Source organism: Lycorma delicatula, chromosome 7 (assembly GCF_047948215.1).
Source record: "Lycorma delicatula isolate Av1 chromosome 7, ASM4794821v1, whole genome shotgun sequence".
Classification (NCBI taxonomy): Eukaryota; Metazoa; Arthropoda; class Insecta; order Hemiptera; family Fulgoridae; genus Lycorma; species Lycorma delicatula.
In genome coordinates this window covers 58,547,021-58,574,843 of record NC_134461.1, presented here as the reverse complement: position 1 = coordinate 58,574,843, position 27,823 = coordinate 58,547,021, and the positions used below count along the sequence as shown (strand labels likewise).

At 27.6% G+C, this 27,823-nt stretch overlaps 1 long non-coding RNA gene across 1 annotated transcript in view; it reads right to left on the bottom strand.

Annotated features, from left to right (window-relative positions):
• The window catches only part of LOC142328078 (uncharacterized), a 193,506-nt gene that overhangs the window by 68,766 nt on the left and 96,917 nt on the right, over window positions 1-27,823 (bottom strand). The window contains exon 2 of the long non-coding RNA XR_012757183.1: window positions 25,286-25,382. This is a non-coding gene — a long non-coding RNA (uncharacterized LOC142328078). The remainder of the gene's footprint in view (window positions 1-25,285; window positions 25,383-27,823) is intronic.

Below are 27,823 nucleotides of genomic sequence, written 5' to 3'. Positions count from 1 at the left end.
GTAAAAAAAAAAATTTATTTTAAAATAAATCGATGGAAAAACTATTACTAATGTACGTACCTTCATTTTAATCAAAGTAAAAAATGTTTAGGACTCTGAACTTTTTTACTAGCATATTTAAAATAGCAAGCAAGAAGCCGCATAGGAACATAAGATGAGCCATAAAATAAGTATTGTTGTCAAGATTCTTTAAAAAAAATGTATTTTCTTCAAATATTAAGTAAAAGTTAATAGAACTCTTTTCATTATTGGTTTATACATGTATGAAGAGAATAATTTTGGAACAAAGTTGTAACTGCAGGTCGTTAACTATAACAATAAAATATCTTTCTATGAAACAATTTTATAATGCTATCATCTTTGGTAATTGTTGTGGCAAAGATTCTCCAGATGAAAGTCATTTACTCTAAGCTGGTTTAAACAACTTAATTTGTTGATACAGTCTTAATTCACTGTACCAAGACGACAGTAATTTTTAATGCATTACTACAAAAAAATAGAATTAATATGAATAAGCAATATTTTAAATAGTTAATTTATAAGCACCTAAAATTTTACTTTATTAAAATTCTACCATATAAATAATGCAAGCTTATTAAAAATATTAAATGACTCGCAATCTGTTTCGTTTAAGTCTTTAAACTTGCATAAAAAAATTGAAATTTGCAGAGAATCTAAGAAATTTATTACATATGCAAATATGGAATTTATTTATTATACTTTAACTTAATTTGTAATTCTTGTTACTGTTCTGTTTTTGAACATCAGTATTCTTAAGTAGATCTGCTTAATACAAGGGTGGAATTTTTAGGTAGTTGCGATTTATGTATATATGAAACCCCCTTACTATTTGATCTTTCATTATAAATTTAATAATTTAGAAAATTTAGAAAGTTTCAACCCCCTTTAAAATCTAATGTGGAGTGGTTTTCTTACAATGTTTTACTTATAATGCATTGTCATAGTGGTACAATCATTATTAGTGTTACATTTTGAATTCCTGCTAGTAATGAACATTATAACTTATTAAAATTAATATTTAATCATCAACTGGACAATGTCTTTTATTTATAAGAAAATATGAACAGCAAAGTTAATATATAGAGTAATTACACCTAACTGAAATTACACAGAAGCAGTTAGTTATTCGAACACCCATAACTTTCCAGATGAAAGGCAAAGACTCTATTATTCCGCCACGCAGATTGGAGGAAATATTTCTAAATAAACACTGGCTAAATAATAAGCATTTCGTAACAAACATTAGCTGATAGCTTTCATTTAATTATTCTGATAGTTAAATAATATCAACTGACCAGACCATTAAATTTGTAGTAGCGTTTCAAATTATTATTATTTATCGTGCATTATTATTAGTGTTATTTATTATTGTGTAGACTGTTATTTTTAGTGTTTCGGTCATTAATTACTAATAACTATTTTCTTTTTTCCTGTTTAGCTTTCGGGAATTACCGTTCAGATATTACTTATCTAAAGGGTGATATGTATGAGTGTAAATGAAGTGTAGTCTTGTACGGTCTCAGTTTGACCATTCCTGAGATGTGTGGTTAATAGAAACCCAACCGCCAAAGAACACCGGTATCCACGATCTAGTATACAAATCCGTACAAAAGTAACTGCCTTTACTAGGGACTTGAACGCTGGAACTCTCGACTTCCAAATCAGCTGATATGGGAAGACGCGTTCACCACTAGACCAACCCAAAAGTTTAGTAATTAACTAGTTAAAGTTTACTGGATGTAATTCTGAAGGAAATTTGAAATAAAATATAACTACGGGTCCTTTTTTTACTACCGCAATTTTTTCGTATTTGCAAATTTGTCATTACTGAAAAACGAAAGCAATTATCGAGAAATAGTTTTCACCATCGCTTTTATCGTAAAAATTTACATTAAAATCATCTATATCACATGTATTTTTTCCCGTTTTAAAACAAAAATTTGATTCAGTATGGTCGATCAATGATGGGAGGCAAAACTTTCAAACACACCATAAAGTTGTCAATTTTTTCACTATGTACCTCAGCTCTTTTTTTCTTCCTCAGTTTAAAAATATGAAACTGTTTCCTTTCTTTAAATCACCCTATACAATAATAAAAAAAATTGATGAACATAACATAATTATTACATTTCAGTATGCGTTAAGATTAACAAAATTTACACTGGATTATAATCATTTATTAATTAAAAACGTTTATTAAATTCGTTAAAAACAGATGTAATCAAAGATAAGATATGAAAAAATTCACATATTCCTTATTGAAAAAAAAAACTATTAATCAAGTGAACTCTAAGGCAACACAGTTGATAATTGAATAATCGATAACATCGCTTAATTACTGAATCTTCAAAAAACTGACCTTTGTCCTTCTAGGATTAAGGATGTACTTTGGAAGATTCAAGGTGACTAACCAAACCTTTTGGCAAATGATCCTAAATAGACATGTAATCGCTCCTTGTTCACAAAATTTCTGTTAGAATCTTATGATTTAATAATATCTTTAATATAATTTTATTTACACTACTCGGACTGAATGGCTTTTGTAGATTTGCAATTATTTTTTGACACGTCTAGGCCTTCAAAAATTGATTTTTAAATATGGTAACTGAATGAACTGGTCGTATCCACCGAGTTGAAATGTTGGGTTGATATAGATTATGCGACCTCGACATATCGTCGTTGATACCTGACCTCGACGTTACTGGAAACAGGCTGATGCTCAACGCTTGGAGACAAGACCGAAGGACAAATTAAAGTGTACTATGCATGAGAAGTAATGGATCTCGTTTCAACCAACAGGCAGCACAGAAGGAGATGGCAATGTTACAGGAGACCAGAGGATAAGCCATCTTTAAACAGGGCTGCCCGGAAGTTAAAATGAGTCCTCAGTCTTTCAAGAAAAAATATTTAAAAATTAACTTGGTAATCTTTCACCTTAAGAAAGAGACAATTACTCTTTATGGAAGGTCACAAGGAAATTTCAGTGGTCATCGGCTCAGTTCCCTCCACTAAAGAAGTCAGATGGAAGTTGGAATAGAAGTGACAATGGGCCGTCAGTTTTACTAGTAACGTGCGATCAGTCTTTTAGCCACTTAACACCTATAACGGTGAAGGGGAAATTTTGGACTTCTTAGAGCGCCCGACTCCAATGAGTCTTCCGATTAAGCCTTTCTCATTTAAGGAAGTGCTGGAAGTAATTGAAAAGAGCGAATCTCAAAGAAACCCCCTGGCTTCGAATTGGTTACCAACAAAATGTCCGTTAAGCTCGTTATGCCTAATGTGACTCAACTGTTTAATGGTATCCTTCGGACGACATGTTATCAGTTGGAGTGAAAGGTGTCTCAAATAGTGATCGTCCTTAAGCCGGACAATTCAGTGCATGACGAGCACTTGTATAGGCCAATAAGCCTACTACCAATTATGTCTAAGGTATTCGAAAGACTATTTTTTCAGAGATTGTGGCCTGAGGAGGGACAAAGTGTTCCTGACCACCAGTTCGGTTCCGCGGTGGTCACTCCACCATTAAACAGACACACAGGATCATTGTACTGTCAACAATTGTTTGGAAAAGAAAAAGTTCTGTTCGGCTGTCTTTCTAGATATCCAGCAAGGATTCCATAAGGTCTGGTATACAAAATAAAAACAAATATACCTCAATCCTTTTATGTAATATTGCGTAGTTAATTGTTAGTTTGAGGGAATCATGTTAGGTTGGATGTGAAGAAGTCCGTTTGAAGCGAAATTTAATATATATTTTACTGATGCAAATGTCTGCTGAGGCATTTACATCGGTGGCATCCCGACCAAGGCCTGGCTGATGACTGTGAGATGTAATCAGTTAGAAGGTCTAAAGACGACCACCGAGGAATTCGATCGATTTGCGACTAAATACAAAATAAGATTTAACGACCACACAAACTATTTAGCTGTTAACCTCTTAGACAATGGGGAAGATGTAAGGCGATTAAAGCGGGTACATGTAATGGACCTAAGAACCTAATAGTTGATACTCAGGACGAGACCTCTCTTCTTAATTTGTGCATCATCAAAGTATTCATGTTTATGAGCATCATGTTTCTAATTTTTTATTTGTTTCTGTGTTACTATTTTTCCCTTTTTACTTTCTGTGGTTTTATTCGTAGTTATGGACATTATTATGATTTCTAACTCATTACTGGTAGGACTTTATCAATTTTTATACTACCTTTGATTTACTGTTGATGTCAAGAATGTATTTAATTAAGGTGTTTCAAGGGAAGCTCCTTTATAAAAAAATTTACTTATGGTTTCTAATCTACGAAACCGATTATAAATATAATTTAAGATAAAAAAAATATTAACACCATAATATTTTTGTAGATTTAAAAAAAAATAAAAAAATCAGTTTAGCATTGTGTTGCGTAACAAAACGATTTGATCAGAAAGAACTTTACGCTTGACATTTAATTCAACGTGACAGTCTTATTTTAATCTAAAAAGAAACACATTACAAACAAAATTTGTACATGATTTTACGTCTAACACTTTTTTAAAAATATTTGTTTGGTATTTTCGAATTTTCGGACGTTACTGATTGTTTTAAGTTTTTGTTTTACCGCTACTTTTTTTTTAAGAAATCCCCTTTTTCCCTTTATTTCTATAAATAGCACCAAAATTCTTAGGATTCTTCTTGTGTTCCTATGCTTAGTAATGTATATTCCTTTTACTTCTCTCTACAACTTATTTAGATCATTAATTTAAACTGAAAACGTTTCCTTTGAAGTTTTAGCATCTCAACTAATATCTTTTAAATTTTATATACGATTTATAATATATATTTTTTTAAGTAATTTGTTTTTCAATAAGAAAAACGTTTTTTAGTTTGATTTATTGTAAACATCACTGTTTACTCTAACTTACATCAGAAAAATATAATACAGAATGTAAAAAATATTGCTTTAAGAGAAGCTGAAACTGACATGAAAATTTATTATATCTTACAAAATAATGGTTGAAGAAAAAATATAACAAATATCAGATATTGACTTTTATATTTTTATAATAAACTAGATGCAAAACGTTATATTGATTTTCAGAATTCAAAGGAAAAACTGGTCTGGTATCTAAGTTTCACGCGTGGCCCAGAAAAAAAAACAAAAAAATATATATAGAACATTGTACACCAGATGCTTCTGATTCCCATGTTACCTACTAGACATCAATACAAACTACGACCCTAAATTTCGCTTTCTTCTTTAATTCTTGCCTTCCAGGCGTTCGTACATTTCTGTAATGTGATACTTCACTTATTCGATTGACAGCTGCATTTAAATTTATCAACAAACTTACTGACTCACTCACACATACACACTTTTAACAAAGTTTCAATCAGCTCTTGTATTATGTAAGCTGTCACTCAAGGGTCCGTTTTGTTGTTTCAAAGAATAAAAACCTTTGCACTCCCTTCTTAACAGAAATTGTAACAACTTAGGGATGATGTAGGTAAAAGATTTTTGGTACAATGCATTTCTGATTGAACCGGTAGTAAAAAAAGAATATTTTTATTAAATTAAAAATATTTACTTTCCGTTACGACAAAACTATTTTTTTTCTCTTTCTCTTTACCGAAGTTTAAATGAAATTTAATGTTACATTTAACTAATCATACTTCAGGCTTCATACAAATCCTGCTCATCCATAAAAAATAATAATAACACAATTTCTCGTATTATTTTGATGTGATTTAGACGAAGTTAAGTACATAAAATTTGAATAAACGTACTGAAACTAAAGTACGTAGTCCCAAAATACAAAAATTCAACTAACAGTACGCCAGTAATTAACGCCGATATATATGGATGAAGACTATTATTATAAAGCATGTTCTCCCCTTTTAGTTCCAGTGTTCGAAACAGTGGAAACTACGTTTTTCTATAAAGATAATTTAAGTTTGAAACAACAGTTTACTTATTATAGGAATAACGCTCACAGTAATACTAATAGCTTAATTATTTATTATAAATACTTATAGAATGCTTTTTTTATCTATTTAATAATTCAGTAGAATATACATAACATTTTTTTCTATTTCGATAAATTAAAAATTTATCTATTTTTCTATTTTTTTTCTAAATTTTTCTATTTCGATTGTTTTTATTAATTGTGAAAATTTTACTTTTGTTACTGTTACACGTTGACAAAATTGGGTGGAGAAAAAGAATGAAATAAATGACACGATTACATATCATAATTTCTTAGTTAAAAAGGAGAATTTTTTCTACTCATTCGACCAACCAGTTAACTGCTTTTTTTTCTACGTTGGACATAAAATATTCCGTTTTCACCAATAAATATAATATATGAAATCAACAACTCACGTCGTATACAACTTGAGTTGTGGAAAATCATGGTTTGTCAAAATTTCAAATATATATATATTTATACCCAAGCGCGCGCGCGCGCACACACACACACACACACACACGAGTACACTATACCCTTATTGCCTACTACTCGAGTATAACCTTATTGCATATTTCTAACCGAGATAAATATTCAGTATGAATGACTTGTGTATTTAATAACGGTAAAAAGCTTTTAATGATAGGTGTAAATTTTATTTTTTAACGCTAATTCCTATTCTAAATTTATACAAATATACTAAAAAAAGAGTCTAAAATTAAATACTGATTCAAATTGTTAAATACTATTAAAATATATAAAATACATATTATATAAAATGCATAAATATATTTATTAAATACTATTTCAGATTGTTATCTTAGTTCTAAAAAAGTAGGAATCATATCTAGGACTAAAACGAGTCATGAGATAATATTAATCGTGGAAAAAAATTGATATAAAAATAATAGTAATTTTAATCTATTTAGATGTAATTATATCATCACTGAGTATAGGAAACAATGATCCAATAAATAATTACACAAAAGAAGGAGAAATTGAAAAATTAGAACAGTAGAGATACTAAGTACTATGTTTACAAAAAAAAAAAAAAAAAAAAAAAAAAAAAAAAAAAAAAAAAAAAAAAAAAAACAATAAGTAAGCATTTAAAAGAAATAAACAATTATTAAGTAGTTAGATGAAAAAGGCTACAGAAAGTAACGTATGAAGTGTTCAGTTTTACCCATGTGAAATATAGATATTAAGAAAAGAAACACAAGGAAAAAGAAAAGATGGACCTATTAGAAATGTGGGTGTGGAAAGATTGAAGAAGATTAGATGGAGATTCATAGTAAAACATGTATTAAACAGTAATCAGGACAATAAATACGGGAAAATGTCCAAAACACCGACATGGATAACCGAAATTAAATAAGATATGCAAGAACTAGAAATCACAATAGAAGATTTACGAAAAAACTTACAATATAAAAATACTAAATGAAGCAAACTCTAGATTTAAAATTGAAGAAAAGAAAATAACAACGAGGGTTTGTTCAGAAGAACTCAAAAAAGCAAAATCTGACAGAATAAAGAAATAGTGGGAAGCAATCAAGGAACAAAAAAAAAGAAAAGACGAACTAGAGTTGACTAAAGTGGTCCACTGTGACCTCAAAATCTTCAAAAAAAAGGGAAAAGAATTAATTAAAATAGTGTAAGAAAAATCAGTAAAAGGTTTAAAAAAAGAGGCTGAAAAAGTTAAAAATTACTCATATTAATATAAGAGTAAAGAGTTGTGAAGAAATGAAGAGATATTTTCAAGGAATCTGCTTTAGGACATATAATCATTTGATATTTGACATCATTAATTGAATTTATATTCGGATACTTCATCATTGCAGAACAGGTAATTATATAATCATTTTAATAACTTACATTTGGGCTAATGACCATAGCAGTTAGGCCCATCTCATAAAAAAAACTTCCTACAGCAATAATTTATTCCCAATTTGGATTGGATAAAAATAGAGAAATAATGAGTTTTTTTTATAGGAAATTTTACTTTTTCCAAACTAAATTAAAACAGTCATTTACGTAAATTTAAAAATTTGATGTCAATAATATATACTAATCGAACCGCTAAATCAAAATTTCAGTCAATAAATTTCAGTCAAATCAATTTCACAAATTATGTAAATTATACTATCGTTAACTACTGTTATTAATAACATATGTTTCAGTAAAAATTTCACTAAACTTAAATGTGTAGTTGAATTAGCTAACTTCTTATATCGGTACCCTTTTCAGTTTATCAAGATCAATTAATAGAAGATAAAACTGACATGAGGTTCTGTACTTATTAAAACTTAAAAAAATAATCTACAGAATATATAAACAGCCAACTAGGAAATCAAACCCAATATTTTCTAAATTTTAGCAGTAGTTTAGTTTTTCTTTACTTAAAAATGCCACAATAATAATCTAAAGAACAGTGAAAATATAATAATAAACAAAATATAATAACAGTAAAAAGTATTTCAGTTTTTATTATTGCTATGCTGTCAACGTTTTATTAAGATAAATACAACGTACTAGTGAAAAACTAGAGAGAAAATTTTATTTTAAGAAACCTTATTTGGGCTAAGAAAAGTTATGAGGTTACTGTATATTGCCCAGAGAGTTGAGCCCCATGAGATTTTAGCAAGCGTGAAGTGTCAAGAGTTGTTGCTAATAAAGGCACTTTATGTTGTCTTGAGATTTGGGACTACAGCATAAACAACCCGATTGCAATCTCTTGCGTTAGATAATTCAAGCACGGGTCAATTTTATATTGACCTTAAAGAGTGATTGAATAAGACTTTGGAAATAACAAAGTTATTTCAACGTGCATTATGTAATAAAATAGAGTCTGTACAAGATAGAATAAACCGAATGAAGAAGAATAAAACTGGATGTAAAGCAAGCTACTAAATAATATAGTTAATATTCATTCGTGTAATTTGATTTATTTCAGGGGAATGGAATTCATAAAAATTTTCATAGAAAATGAAATTCGATTAAAATTTTATTTAAGGTTCTAATTTTATTGAACTACAAACTTAACTTCATTCATGTCCATAATTCCTTTGAAAATGAAATACTAAATTCTGTTCAATTAAATTAGTTAGAAAAAATGTGTTTGGAAATTAAATTCTGATATCTTGTTTCATCATTTTAAATTTAATAATTTTTTTTTCAACAAATCGTTATTTCCTCTACTGTTTACTGTTTTATTTCCTCTACTGTTGCTGGTAAAAAATTATTTCACCTTTTTTTTTTTAAAGATTTAATTTTATATTTCAAGATCTTCAGATTATTTATCGATTTCTAAAACTTAACCAAATGCATGATCTACTTTACATCTTGGATAAAAAATGCTGTACACATGCATCTTTGTAAGAGTTGATTATGAGAAAGGATTTTTGAAACATTTCTAAAGAATTTTCTCTTTTTGTACCTTATCAGAGTCAATTCTTGAAAGGGTTAATTGTCCCCTTTCTTTTCCTCTTAGTTTTTTTTTATTTTTCAACTTCGAATAAGTATCTATGAAATTAGTATCAGCTGCTGTATTGATCCCATTCTATCTGGTACTTTTTAGTTGCCGGCAAGGCAGCCGTTCAATTAATGAGTTTCAATTGAATATGGGTTCTGGCTGAGGGATAGTCAAAATACTATTTCTACCCGAAATATGGATCTTAAATGTCTCCATAAAACGTATTAAAATTTAAGAAATCATAACGTTTACAAAAAACAAATGCTTAAATGATAAGAATATCTGCTTTTCTTTTTACCTGGATGTAAAAACTAAGGATACGAAAGTTTCGAGGATGAATGTAGGAGAAAACGTTGAATAGAAATTTTGGTTATATAATTTCTGATAAACTACCCATAATCCCGGAATGTTTCTTGGTTTGATAGAAAGTAATTTGAATATGTAATTAAAGATCAACTATCTATACAATTAAAAAAAATTGAAAACACAAAAGGTTGTTTATGGCAAATCTATTAACATTATATTTTTAAACATTAAAAGTAAGTTGTCCTAAGACCAATCTGGACACTTGGTGTGGAGTTGTGGGGAACAACAATTAAAAGTAACATCGACGTCATACAACAATTCCAAAACAAGGTAACTACGACTATTTCGGAGGCGCTACAGTTCACAAGAAAAGAAAAGATTCACGAATACCTAGAGCTTACGTCTGTTCTTGAGGTTTTGAAGTAGTACAATACTGAATACCAACGGCATTTATAAAATCACATAAACCTTCTGATTGTAAAAAAAAAATCTGTACAATACATAATTCAGTAATAACAATACAACAAAAAAAAAGTTAAAAAATCAGGAGTTATTAGTGAAATAAAATTTTATTTAATTTTCATTCTAATTCAAAAATTTTTACTGAGGTTAGTAGTTATTAATAAATCAATATATATAATTTAAAAACAAGTTAAAAAAATATATGTACAAGTCGGATTCGAACAGATGTGTACACGGTTACAGATCCGACACGTTCTCATTTACATTACATAACTACTTAAACGACGTGAAATAAAATTAAAATATACACCAATATAAAATGCTGATACGGATACCACAAAAAAAATATGATGTAATATGGTGTGCACCACAATGCAACTGTGTAACTGTCCACGTTTTTAAAGAATTGAAGGATCGTATCTCACTTTCAAACGAAATAAGGTAAATGAAGTGCAGCAAAAAATGTATATATATAATGTAACAGGCGTACAAGGAAATCATGTGGTGAACACACCAGATTTTCTTGTTAGTATTTACAGTGCTGTGTGTCTATCGTCTCGCCAACGGGATCTGTTGAGCTTACTTATGTACATGTTTATTTTTATTTCTTTGATTTTTTGTTTACTTTTATTGATCACTTATTTAAGATTGCTGTTATTAAGATGATAATTACTATTATCTATTCTGCTAAGAACACTATAATTTCTATGTTGAGTGTTATTTACCTTTCTTAGCTTCATTCTTTTATTATATGTTGACGTGTTTCGGAACCATTCCATTGTCAAAACTTATTTTACTGATACTTTTAAATTTCTGTTAATCTTTGTACAGCGTTTAGTCAACGCTTCTCCCTTTATTTGACGTCAAAACCAAATAAGGCATGATGTCAAATAAAGGGAAGGGCGTTGATTAAACGCTATATTAAGATTAACAGAAATTCAAAAGTACCAGTACAATAAATTTTGGCAGTGGAGTGGTTCCGAAACGCGTCAACGTATTATAAAAGAATGAAGCTAAGAAAGGTAAACAGTACTCAACATAGAAATCATTTATCTGTTTGTTTACTTTTCCGAACTACGAAGTGAATGTATTGTTATACTTAAAAAATTGACTTATTGATAAATTTAGTTTTTCTTTCTGTTTATCTTTAGATATTGATTGAATTATTATAGTTCTTTAATAACCCCGTATCATGTGAACAGTATTATACGATTTATTTACAGTTCCACTTCAGGAACCAATTATATAATTACAAATTAGTAAATAAATTAGTTATGGAACAAAAAAAAAGTTAATTATCATAAAAATTTTCTAAACAGTTTGAAAATATTCATTTAAATGGCAATGCAGATTATATATTTTGATAAATAATTGAATTATTATGCATAAAATGAAAGATAAATAATGCAAATGCAATTATAATATCAAAATGAAAGTATAATAATAATAATTAATGCCAATTATTATCTCTTATCTGTGTTGACTTGAATTAATGATAGATGCATAATGTTACGCAATCGATCATTTCTATCGTTCATTATTTAAATTTTATACGTAATAGAGACTAAAATATTTCAAAATTATATCATTTAATCCTATGAAATAAGTACGAATAGTAATATAGGGAACCTTTTTCTTTTTTCATACATATTTTTTTTAAAGTTAGCAGAACTAAATTCATAGGAATCACATATAAGTTGTTATAAGTTATATTTTTATGTAAACTAAAATTCAACTGCAGTTATTATCACTGAAGAAATACATTGATAATTAATGTATCGTATTTATTAATGCATCATTAACTTTTTTTAAAAATATCATTACAAATCTACGTAAAGATCTGATCTTAATTCAACACAAAATTATTTATTTCTAATAAAACATTAAAGAAATCTTACCACTAACTAGAAATATATAAATATACAAGTTTTGAGTAAACAAAAAATAAATTTCAAAATTCTGAATTGTCATAATAAGGAAAATTAAATGAAGTTCAGTATTAATATTAATATTAAGTTTTAATATTACTTCATTAACATTTTATAATTTTTAAGAATATGTAGGGAAAAAACTGTTATTCCTCTTTGCATAAACCAGATTATTAAACATCAATATAGAGAGCACATTACCCCTTTCCTGTCTGTTGTAAATTAAAAGAGACAGTAACAAAAATCAAAAGATTTCTTCTTTTAATATTAAATTTTATTGATTTGCATAAAAAGTGATTCAATTTAGGGCATTATCATCAATATCGTTATTTTATTATAATTGTAAATGATATATGGTTTATTAAAGATTTGAACTAAAAAGTTCGATTCTTTAACATTTATATCGTTGTCAATACTTGTAAAAAAAAGCAGTATATACATTAGGATTAACATTTGTTTTCACTGTTTATTGCAAATCTAGTACAAAAAAAAACAATAGATATTTTATTGTCATTTTTTAGACTGGATTGAAACAAAAATCCTTTCTGGCTTTATATAGCTAAAAGAAAATCTAAAGTTCATCGCTGGAAACAAGTTTTCATTCAAAATAAATTTTATCTTCTTATAAGAGCTCGTTGGAAAGGCGTTATTAAAAAAAAAAAAGAAAATAAGATAAAACTCGTTAGTCATTCTCAAAACAATTAAAATTTTGAAAACGGTTCCGAAAAATTACTAAAATATTTAACCTTGCACATTTTTTTTATGAAACGTAATAATTTAAGTATTTTTATAAAAACTTTTATTTTTTATTCCTAACGTATACATTGCAATCTGTTCAAATTGTAAACAAGTAACCACATGGCTCAATAAGATAATGATTATCGTAAATGAGGTGTAGTCTTGTACAGACTCAGATTGAGATGTGTGATTAATTGAATCCCAAACCCCGAAACCTACCCGAATCCACTATCTATAATCCAAATTTGTATAAAATTTACTTATATTTACTAGGATTTTAACTTAAAAACCTTGAACTTCAAAAATCGACTGTTAAAAAATAGATTTTACCATTAGACCAACCCGGTGGGTTTTAATTAAAAACTGTGAAAAATTCTCAATAAAATAATACATAATATTTACAAACATAAATTATAAGCTACAGTTTTTTATGTTATATTTAAATAAAAAAGGCACAACTCATAAAAAATTTATTGGAATAAAAATATTTGTAGAGAATACCCGATGACATGATTGAAAAAAAAACAGTAATATTTTTATTGTAAATTAGGCCTAACCATTTTAATAAAAAGGAAATCATTTTGACTAATGTGTACAGAACTCAATTTGGAAAATGTTTAGAATTTATTATCCTTTAGAAGATACCCGGAAAATTATAATTTATTTTATAAGTTTTATATCAAAGTAATTAAAACATACAAATTTCGTGAAAAGAACGTTCATTAACATTTTTATAAAATTATCTGGAATATTATCGATATCGATTAAAAACGTTATCCAACGTTTTCAGGCTTTAGGGAATCACATGCTGATTAATTTTTATTGACACAAAAAAAAACATACACACAAAATGTGTTAAATTAAACACATCATCATTTTAAAATATGACAAGGTGGCAGGATAATAAAATGGAAATATGATAGATTTAGATTTGAAGCTACTGTATCATGCCAATCAAAATACAGGCAACAGAATTATTAATAAAAAAAATTAAATAACAATAACAATAACAGTGGCTCTAACCTAAAATTTATTGGCAAAATTTGTGAGTATTATAAAATACATTTGATTTAAAAAAGATTTTGGGAAATGACTCGTTGAAAAATTTAAACTACTATTTAATAATTTATTAGCTATTTAAGCTTAATTTTAGTACATAGGATTATTTATATGAAATTATTAAATCTGAGTTACAGAAATTGATGAAGAAATGAAAAAGAATTCTTGCAAAGACTTTCATCATAATCTAGAAATGCTAATTAAGTTGTTTAAATACTAAAATAAAAAAAAATAAAAACAATTACATTGTAAGAGCAGCAATAAAATTAGTTTCGTAATGAGAAAAACAATATAATTTGTTAAACCATATCTGCATTTAATTTTTTATAGTTAAGCGTTATTTGGAACGAGAATATACTCATCATTATAATATAAAATATAATGATAAATTTTCAGAAAACAATCTTAATTAAATTTTTGAATAAATATTATTAAAAAATTAGTTAATGAATATAAATATTGATTAGTATCTAAGATAAAACCTTTTTATATTTTTTTCATGAGTGTGGTTTTAATTAATAGTGTTAGATTAAACTGAAAATTTTGAATATAAAATTAAATTAATAAAGTTAAATTTAGTTAAACCTACTCAGGTTTAAACTAAAGATATCTATTTTGATATTTTATACACAATTTTTAAGTTTCTATTTATACTTTGAATTTGATTAGTTTTAAAAATTAACCGTAAAACAAGAAAAATAATGATGGACTGTTATATAATTTTGTTGTAATAACAATTCCGAATTTCATACAATCTTCTTTTATCTAAGATTGCATCTTTTCAGTTTTTTGATAATAAATAATATTTTTTATTTAGAAGTAAAAAAGAAATTGTTTAATAATATAAACTCGAGAATGAATACAGTTTGTGAGATTAAAGAAAACCAATATATATATCTGGTATAAACACAAAAGAATTCAATCTTAAATAACTTTTAAATAACAAAAAATTTAAAATAAAAATTCCTGTTATATGAAGTATCAATTTTATTTAAAAAATTTTCCATTGACAGATTTGTACTTTTCTTTTTTAAAGATTATAAAGAATGTACCATGAAGTTCTCCCAGGACTCATTTACCCATTTAACAAAGTACGTCAAACAAAAAACAGAGTTTTTTATCCCAATTTATTGGATTTTACCCCAGATTTCTCAAACGCTACTGCAGTTGCGGTTCTGGGACCTATTTTATTCCATTTTTTGAAGTCAAAGAACATAAGAAACCACTAATTCTGCCCTTATTAACTAAAAATTTCAGTACGATCGCATTTCATCGGTGTAGCGAAAATCCGAGTGAAATTTACTAACCGTAACTTGCAAACGAAGCATTTTAGGACGTTTAAATAAACGTTTTCCATTATTTTCAGGAGTAGAATAGGTTATGAAAGTCCTGGGAGAACTTTGTGATACAGCCTTACGTAAGTAATCTTTTATTTTGGGTTAGCATTACTAGAAAAAAGATTTAAACAAATTATTTCATTAATTAAATACACCAATTTCGGTATAATAAAAAAAAATTAAAATTGTAATAATTAACTAATATGATCCTGGATTTTATACATCACACAGAAAAACTTGTTTCTTACTTTTTATTTGAAATCAAAAATTTAGGCATATTTTTAAAAACAAGCAATAAATATTTATATTTAATAATAAGGAAACGTTATTCCCATAGGCAGATATTACGTTTACTAAGGAAGAGAATTAGAGACTTTCAAAATCCCTTATGGATAGGCAATATTTAGTCAGAAATGTAGAGTTGACTGCTAACACTAGTAGGCGCTACTGAAATAATCATATGTTCTATAGCATTAAAGGCTCCTTATCCAAGAAAAAGTTTAAAACATAGATTACAACCAGTGTTTTTCAACATATATACAATGTCTCATATTTTGAATGATTTGACTAATTTACAATTTTTTTATTTTTTTATTTTGATAGATCTACTTCATAGCTTCTCGGTCTTTCATTAGAACCCGGGTTCGAATTCCGGTCACTCATGGTATTTTTTGTACGCTACAAAATTCTATTTTCATATTCCCACGTACAAACTTCAAAAACTTCTGTGGTGAATTAATCAACTAGTTTATCGTTACAAAAAAAAAAATCTTAATTTGAGACAACCCTGATATGTTAAATTCGATTTTATCCGAAAGTGTTTCATGGATTAATTTTATCTTATTTTGAGATTAATCCGACATATAAATGTAAGCCTATTTATAATTTGCCAATAATTTTCCAATCTCATGTCGACCATTCCTGAGATAGTTTCAATAATTGAATTCTAATCATTATTGAATATCGGGTATCTTTACCCAGTTAAAAGTAGCTGCTGTGAAACTTAAATAAGATTTTTATTTGAATCTTGCAACAACAAAATCAAAAATAATTTTTTTTATTAAAAAAAAAATTAGCAGTTAAATTCAAAGATATCACATTCAAAACTTTACTAAGTACAATAACACACAAAAAATTGGTTATTTGTTAGGAAACTAACAAATAATAAATGATCTTCAGCAAAGTGATAACAGTTATATATTGCTACAATGAACTAATCAAAAACAGGCTACTCGCTCCAAAATTTATATATTTCGATTAAATAAATTTTAACCCCTTAACTATAATAAACAAATCGATATTACCACATAAAATGGCTGAAAAATATAACAATTCGTCTTATAATACAATTAAAATTTTTTTATCACAGTTCGTTTATTTACAATCGGTTCCAAGAAGTAAATACAATTAAAATTAAATTTTTAACTATAAGTAAATAAAATTAAAATAAGCACTTGATGAGGGGTTTTCAGTGAATCCTCTCAATAAAACATATATACATAAGACAACAGCTTAGTAACCAATAAAGCTCCTTACACCTAATGATTAATTGTTTTCTCTTCTCTTTCACATGGTTCTTCCATGTCAAGCGACGATTAAGGTGGAGTCTGAGGTACCGTACTCGGTCAGAATGCGGGGTGAAAATGCCGTCTGGGTTGATCCGGTGATAGTCACCCCCTCCTTAACGCTAACGTGACGTGATTCGATTGATTGTGATTTACTTTTATTCTCCACTTTGCTAGTTTTAAAGAATCCAGATAACTCGTCGTTGCTCCTGACCTGGGAAAAATGCCTATCTAGTTAGTTCCGCAAGAACTAACTCGAAAAATAGAAAAAAAGGAAATCTTTGATTTCCTTTTTCCTAGAGGAAATCTTTGCTTTCCTCAAATAGAAAAGTTGAGGTAAGCTATGTTTTAGCTTATGAACCAGTCCACACAGCCAAACCTTATCAAAGTACTCTCTCTCTCTCTCTCTCTCTCTCTCTCTCTCTCTCTCTCTCTTTTCGTTTAACCTCTAACCACCGTAAGGTATTACTTCAGAGGAATAATGAGGATGATATGTAAGAATGATCATGTATATTGTAATTGTATTTGTATTTTGTACAGCCTTAGGTCGACGAATCCTGAGATGTGTGGTTAATTGAAACCCAACCAACAAAGAACATCCGTATCCACGATCTAGTATTCAAATCCGTATAAAAGTAATTGCCTTCACTAGAATTTGAACCTTAAAACTCTCGACTTCAAAATCAGCTGATTTTAGTTCACCAAAACCAACCTGGTGGGTTTGTCAAAGGACTGTTGAACATCCAAGAAGACCGCTAAGCAGAACCTCTTTTCTTTATCTGCAAAAAATCGTTCTTACAGCTATGCCTCTTGTAAACACCGTAGAAATCAATAAAATTTAGAAAATAAATCTACTGATAAATTTAAGTTTTTTTTTCTATTTTAGGTACGTCTATATCAACCAACAAATAAAACAAACTCGGAATTTTATTACAATAAAAACTACTACAATCTGCAGAGATATGTGGCTTATCTAATAAGATAAAAAACTATTTATAAATTATTTAACTGATATCTTTTAACATAACTTTATTCATAGTTTTCTACGAAACATATACAATAAATCTGAAAATAATTTAGTGCTTAACTTTATCTATTATATTTGAGTTTTTATCATGGGATTTACAAAAAAAGAGATGAATAATGACTTCAGGAAAACAAATAAAACTAAAGTTTTAAAACGTTAGTCAACAAAAAACTTCTACTTGAAATGAAATGTTAAAAATAGGCTGAAAAAGTTGTTTTTTTAATAAACATAAACGTCTTCATAAAAATTATTATTTTATTATTATTATTATTTCTTTTTTGTAATGATTGTTGATAAAAAAAATTTATTAATAAAAAGTTTAATTAGCAGCCAATTTTACCAACAATTTAAAATAAAGAAAAATATAGCGCGATATATTATAATTATCGTAAAATAATTACCAGAGTTAATTGAGCAAGTAATTTCAGTTTTTCATTTACTTTATATATAGTATGTAGAATTTCAATAGTACTAGTGGTACTAATTGCATTTTTTTTTTTCATAAAAACTAACAAAAATAGCGCTAAACTTATCCAGAATTTTCATACATCTAAAAATGTAACTATATCTATTGATTAATATCAATCCCTCCTTCGAGATATACTTACTACCCTTTTCCGTAACTTCTTCCCGTATTTCCCTTTTTTAGGTTATATTTGGCTGTAGGTAACTTTCTTTTAACCAAAAGATATAAAGACAAGAGCAGAAGTTGTTTCACATAGATTCCTCTACACACGCCTGCGCGCACGCGCACGCACACACACACATACACACAAAATAGCAAATCTTGTTTGTTACTGCAAGGTTTTATTGTTCCTCAATCAGGGAAAAAGTTTTATCTCAGCAGGTTGAAAAATAAAACTGTTAGAAAAATTTACAGAAATTTCATTTAAAAGGAGGATAAAATCTCCAATAATATTTTAGAATTCTTGCTCATTGCCAAGAACCCATTTAAAAAAAAAAAAAAATGGGGAAAATATGAAATTCGTCATACATTGAAACTTAGAAAAAATTTATAAAGATAAAACTTTTAGAAATATGGTAATGTTATTTTTTATTTATTTATTTTTTTTATTGTATTACTAATACTTTTTCTGATAAGCTACAAAAGAATGCGTCGTAACTTAAATCATTCATGAATAAACTTTTCATAAAGTTTAATCTCTACGAGAAAGATCATCCCCCAACATATATTCAAAACTTCATATGATATTTTAAAAGAAAATTAATAGAATCAATCCTTTTAATAGGCAAATACCAGAACAAATTTCACCATTGTAGGTTCATACAAAATCAAGTACAGGTAGGTCAAATAACGTAGATACAAAAATCCGGAGAAGTAATATTTTGATAGATTTACATCTATAAAAAAATGCTTCACATTTTTTACCTCTTTCTATTCGTATATAAACGGAAATAATTCCATAATATGAATCGGGGCATTTAAATAGCAAAACAGAAATATAATTATCACAGCAACTTAAAAATGACTATATCCACGTGACAAAACATTCAAACTGGCAAATTTTTATTCTTAACTTCACTAGAAAGGGTAGGTTTTTGTATATGTTCTAACAAACAAAGGTGTAAAATGTTATTTTTTAAGCTAAAGAAGTAAAAATCACCCTGTTCTTTTTAAAGGTAATTTGAAGGCTCCCACCTAAGCTAAAATGATCTAAAATTAATAAAAGGACCATCATGTATGGCTATTTACATAAAAAAAATTCTAAAGTGGATAACTTAAACTCTCAAAAATACATATATATACATATAAAACAACAACGAAAATAAATTAAAATAACAATCAGCATAAATAAGAACCTATCGGCTTTGACAGTATAAAATTATTAAAAATATTTATATAGTTTTATAATATTAAATAAGGACGAATAAAACTTTACTCTTATTTTTCGGCGAAAATAGAATTTTATTAATGGTCAGAATAATTCAGTAATAATGATAGTAATATTTATGATTAGTTAAAACACCAGTCCAGTATTTTCTAATTGATAAAATCTATATCGTTGGTTGGTAAAAAGTAATACAGTGTCAAGATTGGCTGTCAGGTGGTGTAATGTAATTGATCAAGACCAGTTGACACGGTAATTCATAAAACAAATCGTGCTGTGGTTTTAAAGAAGACAGAAGTGGGGAAAGAACGAAAAGTTGTTTTTTCCATTTTTTTTTTTTTTTTTATAAAAAGGTTTTTTTATTTAGTAAAATTTGTATTTTATTAATAAAAACAAAGTTAAAACTATGCCTCAAGGAACAACGTGAATCAATACAAGTAACTGTTCTGTTTCTTCAAACATCAAACATTTACGACCACTATTTGAAAAAAAATCATTCAAGTTTCCATATCTCAATTAGCATTTTTCTCATTTTGACATAACTAATTTTTGTTGCTGAAAAACGTTATACTTGTAAATCATCAATCAAAGGGGATTTTAAAAATTTTTTCTCATCTACCTAATTACATTTACACTTCTTTTGAAGAGTAAAAGTGATGGGCCGTGCACTTTTATAGAAAATATAATACGTTAATAATGTTTTACTAATTTATAACTAGGGTTCTGTTATTCTTTCGTTAATCCATTGATTATTTAAAATAAATAAGCATGCTAACTGTCTTGAAGAACTCTTTACATGAAGTAAAAGTCAGGAAGTAAATGTGCATTTCTATTTTTAACAATCTTTAGTAATTACAGTTAAATTAATAAAATATATATATAATAAACAAAATATTTATTTAAAACAGGTAGTAAAAAAAAAGAAATTAAATTTTTATATGGTAATATGTGACATGATAAAAGGGAGCAAAAGAACCAGTAACATGAACAATGTCTTTATAAAGACCAAAACTAATCAAAACAAGTCAGCAAACCACGATTCAAATTCCTCACTTGGAATGCGATTTTCTCGTAATTATATTATAGTTATAATGTAATTAATTATATTTAAGTATTAAATATTTATCTTTTCAGTTTCTTTTCCATCTAGTAACAGAAACTGTTTTCAAGAATCATATCAGAGATTTGCTAAGTCATAATTATAACTTAATTAAAAATAAATAAATAAACGTAAAAAAATGTTTTTATTAAATCACTCACACTGTCAATTATTTGTTTATTATTACTTTCTTTTATACGATGAGCGCCATTAAATAAAAGCAGCATTTTAACACATGAAGAACAACAAGAAAGAACCTTAACTCTTCCTTGCTGTACCAAAAACCATAGGTTTGGAATTCTACATGTCACTTTTCTTACTATTTTGGCTTAAAAGTAAACATGGAATACCTTGTTGTGCGGCGCTTTTTTTCTATTCAAAATTACAATAAGGTTTTAGTCTACAGAAGCATTTTAAATTTTCTCGATTTACTACATAAATTACCATACTTGTAAATGGACCGAGGTTTTGCAGTTTTTGATTATTGACCCACTGAGTGGATACCCTTTCTTTTGAATAAGTGAAATAAATTCACAACTTCATTTTATAGGGTTTCAATAAAAAGTGAAATAAAACAAACATTTTTTTTGGGGTGATATACGTATATCCACTCTTTTGAAAAATCTGTTATGAACACCACATAACTTCCTTGTAAACCTATTAAATTACATATACCCATTTTTTTAATGAAAAGTAATAAAATTTTATTTCATTAATAACTTCTGATATTTTTTTATTTTTTTTTTTTTTTATTGTTATTATTGAACTATTATTTATTATAATTTTATTTACAGAGGTTAATTTATTAATATATCAATATATTTAAATTTAAAAAAAAAAAGTTAACAAAATAAAAATGAGACGAAGTTTGATTCGAGCCGATGTACCTTCCGCTAGATCTACATATTTCATTAAAGTTTTATTTGGTTATAACTCTGGAATCAATAAAAGTACCACTTATGATATATCTGAAAAGCTCTCAATGAGGGCTTACTACTGCAGTTATGAAAATGCCAAAACTCCTGGTGTTTTGGATTTTGGGCTTTTTTGGAAACTTTTGGTCCAGTCGATTGGAATCAAAAGGGGTGGTAAACAATTAGATATTACAACAGTCCTAAATCCAAAATTTCAGTATCCTACGGCTAATCGTTTTTGAGTCATGCGAGATACATACGTACATACATACCTACATACGTATATACGTACAGACGTCACGCCGAAACTAGTCAAAATAGATTCAGGAATGATCAAAATGGATTTTTCCGTTGAAATCTTCTGAAAGCCGAAATCTTTCGTGATAACAATACTTCCTTTACTTCAAACAAGGAACTAAAAACAATTTAAATATTTCCACACCTATCTTTATGCTTATCTTTAGAAAACATCCCAATATGGATAAATTTACTAATAATTATCAGGTAGATGTTAAAATCAGTCGTTATTTAAATTTAAAACTATTTATTGCAATTAGATGCGCAGTTTATCATCAAAATCAAAAGTTTGATAACGACTAATTCTTGTGTTTCATGTTATAAATTATGTTATTTCACTTCAGAAAAATTTATGCGCCAAACTCAAAACTATATGTTGTTCATGTTTTGTTATACAGGTTAATGTTTTGATGACAATAACATCCAAACAATGAAAAACCCACAATCAAGTCTTTTATAATTTATAAACCTTGTTTTTTTAATGGTTCAAATAATACATTATAATTATTAATCAACTGCTAAACGTTTAACTTCAAATGTATGATCTCGTGACTTGTAAATAAAAATATATACCAAATCCACGCTGTTTTATTATTTCATTTTTCAAATTATGAATATCTGATAAGAGTTTGAATGGTATAATTATAATTCTTTTAGAATTACTGAAGAATTTATACCTCCTTTATTAAGAAAATAATATTTTATTCATGAGCAAAATAATTCCGTATCGTCATTGGTCAAAAGAGGGTGTTTTCTGATTGGTCAGTGTCTTGTCTGATTGAATACTTTCTTAAGATTGGTAAAAATAATGCGGCCTAGTGACTCGTATTCTGATTGATTAGAACTATTCGGTATTGCGATTCGTCAGTAGAATTCCCTATCAGTACGAATTAAAATTTTATAGATTCTTTCAATCACGCTTGAAAGAACTATTATTGTGATTGGTTTAAATTTATGGGTTTTGGTTGATTAGAATTACAATTATGAAAATTTAATTCCTCAAATATATCTGTAAAAATAGACGTTCTGACTATTCTACTGCATATTAGTAGCTACTTATCACCTTCGAATCATTCTCCGTGTAAATCGATGCTCCCATTCTTGGAAACAGGCCTGGAAGTCTTTTTCCGGAATTAGAGATCCTTTATCACATTATGCTGGATATTAACAGTGTCATAAAATATTCGTCTTTTAAAGCGCAAGTTTAATTTTGAAAACAACTAAAGATCACAGATGCTAAATACGGATGAAAAGCAGGATTACTAATACGGAAATTGAAAGCTCTCACTATGAGCGCATTATGTCTGCTCACTGACGTAAAGCGTGTTCTACTTCTAATTCTGGTTTTCTTTAATTCGAACAAATCTTATAACTTGTCTTTACTTGTGCACGTGTAACAAGCAATTTCGTTGATTTTTTTTTTATAGCAAATTTAAACGATAGTTTGTCTTAGATTATTAAACTAAAACAATTTTTACTCGTGAATGGCTTTTTTTTCTTCCTGTTTAGCCTTCCGGAACCAGCGTCAGATATTTCTTCAAAGGATGAATGAGGATAATATGTATGTGAAGTGTCTTGTACAGTAGTCTCGTTCAATCTCAGGTCGACCATTTCTGAGATATTTGGTTAATTGAAACCCAACCACCAAAGAACACCGGTGTCCACGACCTAGTATTCAAATCCGTATCAAAATAACTGCCCTTGTTAAGATTTGAAAGTTGGAATTTTCGATTTCGAAATCAACTGATTTGCGAAGACGCATTAACAACTAGACCAACCCGGTGGGTCAATCGTGTATGTTAATATTTATATATACATACACATATGTTTATTACATTGTATGGAACGTTTTAATTATTTATAACTCACAAGATAAAAGGGATTAAATATATTTTTCTTTCTGTGACTTCCTTAATTTATGAGAAAAACTAACGAAATCCACTAGTAGTAAAGAGATATGAAATGTAGATTAAGGAGTTAGAAATATATATTTTTTAAATCTGCATGTAGTTTTACACTTTATCATTGAAAAAAAAGATTTTAGATGTATATTGTGAAAAAAGCCATAAATTTAGGTGAGCATCACACATTTGCGAATCACGACGTTTTCAAGTAAGCGAGTTAAAAAACATGTGAAAAACTATCAGAAAAAGGAGAAATGAATGGTGTTCATGTAATAAGGTACCCGGGGTTACATATTTGAATAAAACAAAAGAATATGATATGATAAAGCCTGTAACGTTAGATAAAATTTAGAATATACAAACAAATAATACAAGTAAATTGATTTTAAAAGATTATAATACCATAGAAAATAGAGGAAAAGTACATCAAAACATTGAAGCGGCAGATGAAAAAATATAGGAGTCTTCATATATCAAATCTGAATAAATCTCATAAATTAAATGAAAATTTTAAGGAGTTAGATAAAAAAAAATTATTAACTTTAATAAAAATGTACAACTGTACTTTAAATGTTTCATTTTTTTAAGATTAGGATTAATAGAAATATATTTTCATTTTATGCCCTTAACAGAAAATGGTAGAAAATAATTGTGTAAGATAAGAATTATTTTCATATAAATTGTAGCTAAAATGAAAATATTAATCTAAAACATCAGAAAGATAAATATGTTTAATTTTATCAACAAATATTTATCTGCTGGTTGTCCCATCGTGACTATTTAACATCAGGAAAATTAAACATACGCGTATTTACAACTATTTTATATATCCGTAGTCTCTAGATATTCAAGATTATTAATTTGCCATACTTGCTTTATGTAGAATCTGTGCAAGTATTCCAATCAAAATTCCTGTGTTTAGTACTTGACGCCAAACTTACAACAATACTAAAATCCCAGTTTGATGATAACATGCCATAATTCCATCACAGTTCAGAAACTCCGCAAGTTTAATATTTCTTTTTTAAATTTATTATACACAGCAGAGAAATACTAAATATCTTTTAAAATATCAAATCATATTTAGGTGAAATAATATTTTTTTTTTTTTTTGTAGGGTTGCACAAAGCTAATAATCTAATATTGAAAATATATTTCTCAAGTTAACCGTATTACAATTAAGGATAAATTAAGGAATTAATTCTTATAAAGTCTTACGCTGGTAATCAGTGAGACAGTGCCATTAATTAAATAACTGTAATGACCATTGTAATTAAATTATCTATAAGAAAATAATAAAAGTAATCTTTTTCAATATAAAATCCTAATGTAACCAGTTCGAAAGAAATATTATTTCAAAACTTACCTTAAGTTTGTGTTCACAGCTAACATTCACTTCAACGTTTATTTAGCTTCTTTTTTTTTCATTTTTATGAGCATCTTAGCTCTCTCACCACAGTTACCTAAAATCATATTAGAATAGGTTAGGATACAAGCTCTTTAAAATGTTATTTTTAATAAATTTAGTAAAAGAGACTTGGACTGGTAGAACATTATGAAATAGAAAGTTAATTTCTCATTGAAGAGGAGAGCATTCGAATCTAACTAATTTTATTTATTTTCTTTGAAAGAAGTTAATAAATAACTAATTTCTGTAATTGCATAAACTCCTTTTAAACAAACAGGATCAGAATGCGCATCGGTTTTATATCTCATCAGATACTCTTTCACTGTAAACCCATACATTTAAACTGTGTTTAATATATATATTACATGATTAGACTTTTAATAAGTACGTGCATAACAAACTTTTAACAAGGACGTGCAGAACATAAATAATCTGAATATTATAAATTCAAATGGTATTTCAAACACGTTGTACGGCAAAGCTATTAGGCTCTTTTAGCTCGATTGGAATTCCATAAAAAAAGGTGTCTGACTGTAAAATATAATTGGAAGTTGGTGTATTGAAAACATTTTTAATGCCAAGTGCATAAAATTTATTTATTGGAATTTAAGAATACATTATTGTTTGTTTCTAATTTATTTACGCATAAGAAAACCTGATTCAAAATGGGAAATCTTTGTTTCATTAAAAATCATAACGGAACTATTTCTTTAAATATTGCAATTACACATCTGATATTAAAATGTTTCTGAAATAAAATATAAAAATATTTATACATCAGATATTTTGTAAAAGAAGTAAAAGAATTCAAAATCTTAACCAAGTAGTATAAATCCGTCCATTGGTTTGTTCGTAAAAATTTGATTTTTAAAAAGCAATAAATTGACCTAAAGGTGGTAAGAGTAACATATCCACATAACATCCATAATATTCATAATAACATATAACACATGGTAATAATAACAGCAATCATATCCTAAAATGGCTTGGCCATTCTCAGGAATGATAATGATTTGAGTATAATATATTGTATAAGCAATCCAAATTCACCGAAATACAGGTTACATTCAGTGACATAGCTATTCTCTATTCATCAGGAGTAACTGCATAACAAACTACAATACGATCATAGAAAACGAATCTCATTAGTGCCGCTTGCATCTCAGATGTTTTAAATGTGTCAGTCATGTCCAAAACAGATTGTGTGAAACATAATTTCATGTATTATTCCTTTCACACTACGAAATATACTTGTACACACACACACACACATATATATATATATATATATATATATATATATACTGAGTGTATCACGAAGTTCTCCCGGTAACCCTTCCTTTCATAACTTATTCTTTCATTTATTTGTGAAATAATGGAAAATTTTCATACAAACATATATTTCCTAAATGCTTTGTTTGCGAGTTACGGCTAGTGGAAGATTTCGCTCGGATTTCAGTTACCCCAATGAAATGAGGTCGTACTGAAATTTTTTCGACGTTAATTAAGGAACAGAATTAGTGGTATGGTTTTTGACCTGAAAATCGAATAAAATAGATCTCAGAACCGTACCTGAAATAGTTTTTGAGAAATCTGGGGTAAAAACCAATAAATTGGGGTAGAAAACCCTATTTTTTATGTTTTTTTTTATCAATCAGATAGAATTCTGATTCTTTTTTAAGCGTAACATTCTATAACTAAAGCATGTCTGTATAATTGTTAATTTGTTTGAATTACCAAAGCGACTTTTTAATGTTATGATACCTTATTCAATAAATTAAATTATTCCTAAATGTTATGAAGTTTTTATTATTTACTAATTCAAATAGAGTTCAATAATTATTTAATTATCATATCATTACAATTAAGTTCATTGACTGTAATTTTCGAAACACTGTTTGAAGTACTATCTTTTTAAAATTACGTAAATTAATTCTACATAGCAGGTATACAGACATTTACAATCAGTAGGTTATCCTGTAAAAAGTCAATATTTAGATTACATTATGACTTTGTGAAAATCCGAGTTTTTTTCTCTACTTTACAATGCAGAAATAAAATTTTATAAACCCTTCTAAAAACCGGAAGGAAAGAAATATTTATTTATTTATTTTTTTTTTTATAAAACAGCCGGAAGCAAATATCTGAACTGAAATATAAAAATGCAAATAAGTTTATTTAAATGTTACAATTCGCTTGAAATTAAATTGAATCTGTTTCTTAATTTTGTGAGAAATGTGACTTGCCGGATTCTTTTTAAATATTATTGCCTATAAACCAATCAAATAATTTTATATGAAATCTAATTTTTTCCATCGGATGTTCAAACTCAATAAGAAACTTGGCTCATTTTTTAACACCGACTTTCTTTTTTTTTTTAAATCAGTACAAAACTGCAGGTTATTTTTGTAGAGAATTATACATTATACGGGATGAAAGAGTAACAGTTGATTTCTTTGTATTTCGTATTACGAAAATCCTAAGTGATAAATAATA